The sequence below is a fragment of the Somniosus microcephalus genome, chromosome 4 (genome assembly GCF_052327205.1).
Source record: "Somniosus microcephalus isolate GS21.2 chromosome 4, FLI_Smic_1.0, whole genome shotgun sequence".
Taxonomy (NCBI): domain Eukaryota; kingdom Metazoa; phylum Chordata; class Chondrichthyes; order Squaliformes; family Somniosidae; genus Somniosus; species Somniosus microcephalus.
In genome coordinates this window covers 173,775,881-173,787,906 of record NC_140990.1, presented here as the reverse complement: position 1 = coordinate 173,787,906, position 12,026 = coordinate 173,775,881, and the positions used below count along the sequence as shown (strand labels likewise).

At 45.6% G+C, this 12,026-nt stretch overlaps 1 protein-coding gene across 3 annotated transcripts in view; it reads right to left on the bottom strand.

Annotated features, from left to right (window-relative positions):
- creb1b (cAMP responsive element binding protein 1b) overlaps positions 1–11,782 on the bottom strand; it is an 83,510-nt gene extending 71,728 nt beyond the window's left edge. Inside the window, exons 1-2 of one of the 3 annotated variants that reach the window (XM_085985469.1) lie at positions 11,539–11,782; positions 10,461–10,511 (exon numbers count right to left, since the gene is read on the bottom strand). The gene's annotated coding sequence lies outside the window, so the exon portion shown is untranslated. The remainder of the gene's footprint in view (positions 1–10,460; positions 10,512–11,538) is intronic. The other 2 variants (XM_085985465.1, XM_085985466.1) reach the window with 2 other exon arrangements.
- Positions 11,783–12,026: the final 244 nt, after the last annotated feature.

Genomic DNA, 12,026 nt, shown 5'->3' with positions numbered 1-12,026 from the left:
CAAGCCCAATTCTGTCCTGACCAGGTATCCACACACATGCTCATTCTAACAGGGATCCTTGGACAGCAATCGGGAATGTATTTTCCCTCGCCAGGCTTTGGGGCATGTTGGCCAATTCTGCACGTGCTGCCATCTGGCTGAAATCAGCTAACTTAGCACAGAACGGGAATCATAACACACCGTCACTGGGACAGTCAGCAGCCTATCTGGTCATGGAAGACATCAGCCAAGCCGGTCATGGAAGACATCAGCCAAGACCCACAAACGTGAATTTCCCAGCAGGGGCCACTGAACAACGATTGCAGCCAACAGCGGCCCTGCCTCAGATCACCAAACTGAGCAGAGAATGGGAATCAAACATGTGGAGTGAAGCTGTGGCAGAAAGGGAAAGTCTTTTTCTTGAACCGAGGTGTGACTGTAGGAATGTGACAGGAATTTGTGCTTTAGTATGCTGTAGTTGCATGAAGTGATCAACTGTTGTATATGTTTGAATTTGTGCTATATTGCCTCTAATATCCTAATCACCAAGCACCGCTTTAGTGCAGTGTTGCACTGTCGGAGGTGCCAAAGCGCTTTACAGCCACTGAAGCACTTTTAAAGTGTAGTTGCTGTTGTAACGTGGGATACATGGTAGCCAATTTTCACACAGCAAGGTCCCACAAACAGCAATGAGATATCTGACTAGATAATCTATTTCTAGTGATGTTGGTCGAGGGATAAATATTGGCCAGGACACCAGGGAGAACTCCCCTGCTCTTCTCCAAAATAGCACCACGAGATCTTTTACGCCCACCTGAGGGGGCAGATGGCGCCTTGGTTTAACGTCTCACCCGAAAGATGCACCTCCGACAGTGCAGCACTCCCTCAGTGCAACATTGCAGTGTCAGCCTAGATTTTGTGCTCAAGTCTCTGAAGTGGGACTTGAACCCACGAACGTAGGGGGCTGAGAGTCAGGCTAATGACCTGTCCATGTAAAAATGCCTTTCGTTGTGGAAACAACCCACAGACAAGACTAATCTGGTACAGATTTGCAAATATAAACATTAACTGTAGAAAATGGTTATCTGCTGGGTGTGAGGCAAGATGATGTCAAATATCTTGCTCTGGGCAGATAGCAGTGGAAGAAATGGGTTGCTTCATAGACTATAATTAATAACTTCTGGTGAGAGAGGGTTTATGAGATGATGGAGATCAAGAACCTAAGAAAACAATGAAAGCCACCTTTTCATGTCATCAAACCTATTCTACCATCTTCCCTCTTTTGTGGACTCTACCCAACCCTCGTAACATCCTCAGCAAAGTCTTGAAGATCCACCTGCCTCTTTGAAGGTGCATCAAGCAAAACTCCACAGTATACACAGCCTACCTAGTATACATTCTAAACCAGGTGCATTTCTTGGCATTCATTCTCCATGGGGGTATTAGTGATTCAGGAAGCATGCTCAAACAAAGCATTCAATCACATATGTGTACTTACCCTTCTAGGTAACCCTCAATCTCATTCCAACAACTTGTATTTATATAGCGCCTTTAACGTAGTAAAAAGTCCGAAGGCACTTCACAGGAGTATTACAAGACAAAACATTTGACACTGAGCCACATAAGGAGAAATTAGGGTAGGTGACCAAAAACTTGGTCAAAGAGGTAGGTTTTAAGGAGCGTCTTAAAGGAGGAAAGAGAGGTAGCGAGGCGGACAGGTTTAGGCAGGGAATTCCAGAGCTCAGGGCCTAGGCAACAGAAGGCACGGCCACCAATGGTTCAGCGATTATAATCAGGGATGCTCAAGAGGGCAGAATTAGAGGAGCGCAGATATGTGGGGGGGTTGTGGAGCTGAAGGAGAGTACAGAGATAGGGAGCGGCGAGGGAGTTGAAAACAAGGATGAGAATTTTGAAATTGAGGCGTTGCTTAATCGGGAGCCAACGTAGGTCAGCAAGCATAGGGGTGATGGGAGAATGGGACTTGGTGTGAGTTAGGACACGGGCAGCCGAGTTTTGGATCACTTCAAGTTTATGTAGGGTAGAATGTGGGAGGCCAGCCAGAAGTGCGTTGGAATAGTCAAGTCTAGAAGTAACAAACGCATGGATGAGGGTTTCAGCAGCAGATGAGCTGATGCAAGGGTGGAGGCGGGCGATGTTATGGAGGTGGAAATAGGCGGTCTTAGTTATGCTGCAGATATGTGGTCGGAAGCTCATTTCAGAGTCAAATATGACACCAAGGTTGCGAACAGTGTGGTTCAGCCTCAGACAGATGTCAGGGAGAGGGATGGAGTCAGTGGCTAGGGAACAGTTTGTGGCTGGGACCGAAAACAATAGCTTCAGTCTTCCCAATATTTAATTGGAGAAAATTTCTGCTCATCCAGAACTGGATGTCGGACAAGCAGTCTGACAATTTAGAGTCCGTGGAGGGGTAGAGAGAAGTGATAGTGAGGTAGAGCTGGGTGTCATCAGCGGAAATTGACGCTGTGTTTTCGGATGATGTCATCAAGGGGCAACATGTAGATGAGAAATAGGAGGAGGCCAAAGATAGATCCTTGGGAGACACCAGGGGTAACGATACAGGAGCGGGAAGAGAAGCCATTGCAGGTGTTTCGCTGGTTATGATTAGATAGATAAGAATGGAACCAGGCGAATGCAGTCCCATCCAGCTGGACGACGGTGGAGAGGCGTTGGAGAAGGATGGAGTGGTCAACCGTGCCAAAGGCTGCAGACAAGTCAAGAAGGACGAGGAGGGATAGTTTACCTTTGTCACAGTCACAAAGGATGTCATTTGTGACTTTGATGAAAGCTGTTTCAGTACCGTGGCAGGGGCAGAAACCAGATTGGAGGGATTCAAACATGGAATTGCAGGAAAGATGAGCACGGATTTGGGAAGTGACAACACGTTCAAGGACTTGAGGGGAAAGGGAGGTTGATGGGGTGGTAGTTTGCATCGACGGAGGGGTCAAGGGTTGGTTTTTTGAGGAGGGGGTGATGACGGCAGATTTGAGGGAGGGGGACAGTACCTGAGGAGAGAGAACCGTTAACAATATCAGCTAACATGGAAGCCAGAAAAGGAAGTTGGGTGGTCAGCAGTTTGGTGGGAATAGGGTCGAGCCAGCAGGAAGTGGGTCTCATGGACAAGATGATCGTGGCGAGGTCATGAGGGGAGATCGGAAAGAAGCTGGAGAAAGATGTGAGTTCAGGGCTAGGGCAGGGGGGAACCTTAGAGGAAGTTTGGCCCGGTGGGCTAGGGGAAGGAAGGGAAGTAGCAGAGGCAGCTGAACGGATGGTCTCAATCTTAGAGACAAAGAAGTCCATGAGCTCCTCACACTTCTTGTCGGAGGTGAGGGTAGAGGAAACAGGGGTTGAAGAAGACGGTTAGCAGTAGAGAATAGGAGCCGGGGTTTATCTTTGCATTCCAGAATGATCCTGGAACAGTGAGCAGTTTTGGCAGACGAGAGCAGGACCCGATAATGCTTTATGTGGTCCAGCCAGATCTGGCAGTGAATGGCTAAACCAGTTGTCCGCCATATCCGTTCAAGTTTGCGTCCCTTAGACTTAAGGGAGCGAAGATGAGGGCCATACCAGGGGGAACGGCCAGGGTGAGAGAGGGTAATTGTTTTAATAGGGACTAGGACATCAAAGGTGGTGATGAGGAGGGTGTGGTTGAGCAGATCGGTAGCTGCAGAAATGTCGTGGTGAACGGAGGGCCAAAGGCTGGACAGTTGGGATTTCATAAGTGCAGTTCTTTGAGAGTTGGGAGAGTTTTTTTTCCCAGGGGCAGACACAGAAGGAAGTAGGATTGGGGAGGGGGGGGGGGGGTGGAGAGCGATATGAGGAAGTGATCAGAGATGGCCTTATCTGCGATTGACACGATGGGAGTAGCAAGGCCATGAGAGATGGCGAGGTCGAGGGGGTGGCCGGGAATATGGGTTGGGGAGTTTACATGGAAAGAGAGATTAAGGGAGGATAGGAGGCTAGTGAACTCAGAGGAAAGAGAGCATGATGAATTGAGATGGAGGTTGAAGTCACCGAGGATGAGAAGTCATTCAGTGCAGAGGCTGAGGAAGGAGAGCAGTGAAGATATCTCGGTAATAGAATTTTTATGGTACTTGGGTGGGCGGTAGAGAACAAGAATTTTAAATGAGAGGTGAGAGGGGTGGAATAAGGTGAGATGCTCAAAGGAGGAGAAAGTGCCGGAGGAGGTGGAGTAGGATTTCCAAACATTTATCTGGCTCCTATTTTAAAAGGTATTAATCAGAACCACATTAACTGTTTTATGTGGAAGTCTATTCTACAGATCCACAACTCTACGGGGCGGGGGTAGAATAGCAGGCCTCTTAATCCGGTGTTGCTTGAGATGTCGTAGACTTACATTCACGTCCTCTAATTCTGCATTTAGTCTAAATTAAATGACCTATTTGCAACTATATTATGCAATCCTCAGTGTTTTAAAAATATGCATCATGCCTCTTAATCTTTTTCGAATGAAACCAAGCTCAGTTGGAAACTACGATGGTATGAGGCGCGAGTTGGGTAGGATTGATTGGGGAATGTCACTCAAAGGGTTGACGGTGGATAGGCAATGGCAAACATTCAAAGACCGCATGGATGAACTACAGAATTTGTTCATCCCAGTTTGGCATAAAAATAAAACAAAAAAGGTGACTCAACCGTGGCTAAGGGAAATTAGGGATAGCATAAGATCCAAGGAGAGGACATATAAATTGCACAGAAAAAGCAGTAAACCTGAAGATTGGGAGCAGTTTAGGATTCAACAAAGGAGGACAAAGGGATTAATTAAGAAAGGGAAAATAGAATATGAGAGTAAGCTTGCAGGGAACATAAAAACTGACTGTAAAAGCTTTTATAGATATGTGAAGAGAAAAGGATTGGTGAAGTCAAGCATAGGTCCCTTGCAGTCAGAATCAGGGGAATTTATAACGAGGAACAAAGAAATGGCAGATTAATTAAATACATATTTTGGTTCTGTCTTCACAAAGGAGGACACAAATAACCTCCCAGAAATGTCAGGGAACATAGGGTCTGATGAAAGGGAGGAACTGAAAGAAATCAGTATTTGTAGGGAAATGGTGTTAGGGAAATTGATGGGATTGAAGGCCGATAAATCCCCAAGGCCTGATAATCTACATCCTAGGGTACTTAAGGAAGTGGCCCTAGAAATAGTAGATGCATTGCTGATCATCTTCCAACATTCGATGGAATCTGGAACAGTACCCATGGATTGGAGGGTAGCTAATGTTAATCCACTATTCAAAAAAGGTGGTAGAGAGAAAACGGGGAATTACAGACCGGTAAGCCGGACATCAGTAGTGGAGAAAATGCTAGAGTCCATTATAAAAGATGTAATAGCAGAGCACTCCGAAAACAGTGACCGGATCGGACAAAGTCAACATGGATTTACAAAAGGTAAATCGTGCTTGACTAATCTACTGGAATTTTTTGAGGATGTAACTGGTAAAATAGATAAGGGAGAACCAGTGGATGTGGTGTATTTGGACTTTCAAAAGGCTTTCGATAAGGTCCCGCATAAGAGATTAGCGTATAAAGTTAAGGCACATGGGATTGGGGGCAAGGTATTCACTTGGATAGAGAACTGGTTGGCAGACAGAAAGCAAAGAGTTGGAATAAACGGGTTTTTTTCCGAGTGGCAGGCAGTGACTAGTGGGGTACCGCAGGGATCGGTCCTTGGACCCCAGCTATTCACAATATATATTAATGATCTAGGCAAGGGAACTAGATGTAATATCTCCAAGTTTGCAGACGACACAAAGCTGGGTGGGCGTGTGTGCTGTGAGGAGGATGCCGAGAAACTCCAGGATGATTTGGACAGGTTGGGTGATTGGGCAGAAGCATGGCAGATGCAATATAACATGGATAAATGCGAGGTTATCCACTTTGGTGTCAAAAACAGGAAGGCAGCTTATCTGAATGGCAATAGATTGGGAGAAGGGGAAGTGCAACGAGACCTAGGTGTCCTTGTGCACCAGTCACTGAAGGTAAGCATGCAGGTGCAGCAGGCGGTTAAGAAGGCAAATGGTATGTTGGCCTTCGTAGCAAGAGGGTTTGAGTACAGGAACATGGATGTCTTGCTGCAGTTGTACAGGGCCTTGGTGAGACTGCACCTTGAGTATTGTATGCAGTTTTGGTCACCTTATCTGAGGAAGGATGTTCTTGCCGTGGAGGGAGTTCAGCGAAGATTCACCAGGCTGATACCTAGGATGGCAGGAATGATATACGAGGAGAGATTGGGCTTATACCCGCTGGAGTTTAGAAGAATGAGAGGGGATCTTATTGGAACTTATAAAATTCTGACAGGACTGGACAGACGAGATGCAGGAAGGATGTTCCCGATGGTCAGGGAGTCCAGAACCAGGGGTCACAGTCTAAGGATAAGGGGTAAGCCATTTAGGACAGAAATGAGGAGGAATTTCTTCACCCAGAGAGTGGTGAACCTGTGGAATTCTCTACCACAGAAGGCAGTAGAGGCCAATTCATTAAATATATTCAAGAAGGAGTTGGATATATTTCTTAAGGCTAAAGGGATCAAGGGGTATCGAGAGAAAGCAGGGACAGGGTACTGAATTTGGATGATCAGCCTTGATCGCATTGAATGGCGGAGCAGGCTCGAGGGGCCGAATGGCCTATTCCCGCTCCTATCTTCTATGTTTCAGTTCTGTCAGTCTCGTTTCATAACTTAGACCTCCTGGAATCGCTCTCGCTTTTCATGAACCTTCTTCTACACATCAATTGTTCTTTTGAAGATAAACTGCACATCGTTGACAAGGCCCCATTGAAATACTATGTATAAAGGTTAGAATAACTTGTTTCAGCTTGCAATCAAATGCCCTTGAGCGGCATCTCAGTATATGGTGATAACAGCTTCACATTAACAGAATAGAATCAGTGAATGATTAATAATCACAAAATCCTTTCCCTCATCCAGCTTGGATGACCAATATATCTTTATCCTGTGCACTTCATGTCTCAATGTGCACGACTTTCATTTAGTTACAGTAAAAATCAAACTGCCATTCTTTAGCCGATCCATCTATTAAAAAGCTTGCTCTGATACTTTCCCCATTTCCGTCTCCCTCCTAGCTATATGTACAACAGAAGTCTTTGGACCCAACGGGGTCAGCCGTGGCTCAGTGGTAGCACTCTCACCTCAGTCAGAAAATTGTGGGTTCAAGTCCACCTGCAGTGCAGAAAAACAAGGCTGACACTCCAGTGCAGTACTGAGGGAGTACTGCACTGTCGGAGGTGCCGTCTATTGGATGAGACATTAAACCCTGGCCCTGGCTGCCCCCTCAGGTGAATGTAAAAGATCCCACGCCACTATATCGAAAGAGAGCAGGGGAGTTAGCCGTGATGTTCTGGCCAATATTTATCCCTGCACCAACATAATTAAAAACAAATTATCTGGTCATTATCACACTGATGTTTGTGGGACCTTGCTGTGCGCAAATTGGCTGTCGTGTTTCCTACATTACAACAGTGAGTACACGTCAACAAAAGTACATAATTGGCTGTAAAGTACTTTGGGACAGAGATTGTGAGAGGTGCTATATAATTGCAAGTTCTTTCTTTCTTCATCTCCCAAACTGTAAGTGTCAAACAATGACAGGTATATGTTAACTCTTCAAGTCTGGTTGCTTTTTGCAAAGCACATCAAAATGGGAAAAAAAACAAATATTCACCCAATAATTCAGCAACAGTCTGGGTAACCTCCTCTTATCTATTTTGAAATAAATAGCTTGTTCTGTAAAGTTTACAACCACTAGTTTTCTGCTATGGTACACACAGGATTGCACACACCACTGAAGCATAAAACTGGTCTTTATGGCAGACAGGAAAGTTACAAATGCAGTATTGAGTGGGCAACAGTAAACTTAGATCTACTTAAATACATACTTTTTTGACATTGACATATAACCTCTACAAAAAAAACTAGTAGCATGTGCACTTCCTATCTACAGGCCGCACTCCCTGAAGTCTCGATATTTAGTCATACATTTCCCATTAATTTTGTTACGTCAAATATCATGATATGCAACAACAACTTGCATTTATTTAGCCCCGTAACATAGAAAATCATCCCAAAGGGCTTCAAAGGAAAAAATGGACAACAAGACAAAGAAGATATTAGATGGGGTGACCAAAATGCTTGGTGAAAGAGGTGACAAAATGCTGGTGAAAGAGGTGAATTTTAAGGAACGTCTTAAAGAAGGAATGGGAGATGGAGAGACAGAAAGGTTTAGGGAGAAAATTCCAGAATGTGGGCAAAGAGAAAGGGGGTGGATGCACAACAGGCTGGATTCGGAGAAACAGGCATTCAGGGGAAGGGGGTGTTGTATCATTGGACGAGGTTAAAAATTGTGAGAGACGAGGCCATGAAGAGATTTCAACACAAGGACAAGAATTTTAAATGCGGTTTGGGGGACCAGGAGCATTGGACAAGACAGACAGGATAATAGCTGCAGGGTTTTGGATGAGCATAAGTTTGTGCAGGGCGGAGGATGGGAAGCTGGCTCGGAGCAGTGGAATAGTTGGGTCTGGAAGTGACAAAGGTACAGATGAGGGTTTCGTTGGAAGATGGGCTGAGGCAGAGACAGGTCATTTCAAGAGAGGTGGAAGTAAAATCCACCTCTTTCACCAAACATTTGGTCACCCCTAACAGCTCCTTCTTTGTCTCACTGTTCATTTTTTCCTTGCTCCTCTATGAAGTCCTCTGGGATGATTTTCTATGTTAGGAGGCTAAATAAATGCAAGTCGTTGCATATCGTGACACTTGACATAGCGGAAGTTCAGTTTTGGGGTCGGATGGGGCACCGAGGTTGCAAACAGTGGCTGCAGAGGGAGATGGGGAGGCTTCAGTCTTCCCAATGCTCAGCGAGAAGAAATTCTTACTCATCCAAGAATGGATCAGACAAGTAGACTGACAGAGGCAGTGAAGGAGTCAATAGAGGTGGTGGAGAGGTACAGCTGGTGTCATCAATGTACACGTGGAAGCTGACCTCATGTCTGCAGATATCATCGACAACGGGCAGCATGTAGATGGGGTTAAGGATGTATCCTGGGGGTGGGGGGTTACCCGAGGTAACCGTGTGTAGATGAGAAGAAAAACATCTCTCAATTTGGTAATAGTGGAGCCAAGTGAGAGGAAAGGCATTGGGGGAGGAGGGTATGGTCAGTTATGGTTAGGGCCAGTTCAGTGCTTCGGAGTGAAATCTGACTGACAGGAATCAGCAGGTGAGATGGAAACAGGCGAGGGAGGCAACAACATGCTCAAGTACTTTAGCGAGGATAGCGGAGTTGGACATGGGGCGATAGCTTGCAAGATTAGAGAAATCAAGGGTGTTTTGAGGAGTGGGGTGATGACCGTGTATTTAAAAAGGGAGGGGGGACAGTCCCAAAGGAGCGGGAACCATTTACAATGTCATCTAGCATGCGGGACAGTTAGAGAGTGGAAGGGGCAGAGGAGTGGGATCCAAGGAGGTGCTTGGTAGTGGAGAAAAGCAGCCGGAAGGGGCGGGGTGCTATCCAAAATGATCCTATATGGGTGAGCAGTTTTGGCAGAGAGTGAGGCCCAGTACAGCTTGCTGTGTTCCTGCCAGATCTGGTGATAGATAGATGGCCAAGCCAGATGTAGTGTGGGTTCCAGCCACTAGGCGGCTCTGTGCAGCAAGTTCTGAAGTCTCTCCCAATATATTAAAAAAAGTTATATTCACCAACTGACCATTGGCAATGCCAGAGGCAATTTACTAGTGTTTCTTTAATGAGGTCTAATGGTTATAAAGTGGACATCCATCTGTCCCATACTGACACCAAGTTCAAGATATCCTGTGTAAATCTGTATGACACTTTACAATAAATTATGAATTAATAAAAGTTAAAAAAAACTTTGATACCAAGTATTCTGAAAAATATGTATGTTACATCACTTGAAACCTACTTGCAGTTTTAAAAAATACCTAGATAAATGATTCCCAGTCTTAACTCTTCCACTTATGACTGCAAAGGTAAAAATGTCAATTAAAAAAAATTCCTGTAATATGAGTGGTTTCTAATCCCTTGACTGGAACAGACACCAATACCCGAGAGCAATTACTATATGTGGGCCACCAAAATATACAATCCAACCAAAGTACACAGCATCACCTGGCTGTATAGTGTTATGACCTCAGATAAAATCAGCACTTCACTGTGTACTTCATGCAAAAATATATCACAAAGACTTCTGACTGTACAGTATTATGTACTGTGATTAGCAGCTGTTTCATTTTTTTTAAGTCTTGATGGTAAAACCAAGAATGCACTGATGCCAATAGTCATTTTATTTAAAAGTCAGCTCTTTTCTTTCTTATTGCTGTATTACATGTTGCAGGAAAATCTAGGCCAGCACAACAGCACTAAATCCAAAGATCTCCCAGGAAATATACAAAAAAATGTTAACATACCTGTATATAGTTAACAAAAAAACCAATTTGCTTTATCGATTTGCATGGTTCCTATGAAACAAAATGAATCCTTTAACTACCCTCTAGGTGTTGCATAGAACATTTTAAATTTGAACTGGTTCTACAAATTGAGGAAATGTCACAATTGGTCAGGCATATTCTACTTATAACTTTTAATAATCTGCATTTTACTGCAGCTTCATCAACAAAAACAAGCCAAAAAAATCAGTTGAAGCTGTTTGCAACATCATTCATTATCGTGGAGCTAATACCTGTGAAAATGTATAATTTTGATGTAATTTTGCATACAACTGCTGTAAACAGTGACACAAATCAGTAACTGTGGTTAAACTACATTCTTTCACTTGTACAAAAGACCATTATGAACCCACAACCATGGGTCTTCTGCACTCCTGGAAGAATTCATACCCTGCACCATTACGTGTGCAACTTATGTATTTCTGCACCTTTATATTCAGAGGGTACTTGTACAGCAATTACCTACTTCTTGTAAACCCATGAAACAGGAGAGAGAAAATGAGCAGGATTGTGTTTTTTTGGTTATATGTGTGTAGAGACATGACAGCAATGGCACAGGAAACATTTACTTCGTGGTCTCTCACTTCTTGTTAATATTAGTGGTCTCGCGCCCATTTTCTTTAAACAGCAATGATTTTTTTTTAATGTGGTGTTGCAATCGGAACAAAATTGCTTTTCTGTCTGCATTTGGACTTAAAAACTATTTCCAGCTAACAAGCCAAAATCGAAAGTGGAAAAAAATGGCTGGTGGTTTAATAAGATTTTTGGCGGGTTTTTTCTGGAAGGGGGGGAAATTCCTTTTCGATGTAAACAGTGCTGGAGGCTGCTGCATGAGCAGAGAGAGCCCTTCTCCCTCTTCTCTCTCCCTCTCCAGCCTGGGAGCCCTGTGCACTCGCAGCCGCCATTGTTCAGATGCAGGAGAAAGCTGCTGTTCACCCCCCAGCCACCTCCCTCCCTCCCCGCGCTCTCTGCGGCTCCTGCTTCCCCCCTCGCCCCCCGGTTCTCTCTCTCTTGATTTATCTTGCTCTCTGTCTCTTACCGGTTTTATTTCCCTCAGTCCCGGCTCTCTCTGCTGCCACTGGACACTCACACCGAGACGTAAACACCGCGTCAGTCCCTTACACCTCCACCGCGTCACTCTCTCTCTCACTGACTGACTGAGCGGCTGGCTCCGGCGCAGGGAATCGACTCTGCGCACGCGCGCTTCTGCTCGCCCACACTTGGCTCCGGTGAGGGGAGATGGGGGTACAAGAGGTCCGACCTGCGCGTGCGCGCACCAGCCGCCCTCGCGTCCCCGCTGAACTGCGCATGCACGTACCAACCGCCCTCGCGTCCCCGCTGAACTACGCGTGCACGCACCAACCGCCCTCGCGTCCCCGCTGAACGTCGCGCGCACGTACCAACCGCCCTCGCGTCCCCGCTGAACTGCTCGTGCGCGTACCAACCGCCCTCGCGTCCCCGCTGAACTGCGCGTGCGCGTACCATCAGCCAGCGCGTCCCCACTGAACTGCGCGTACCAACCGCCCT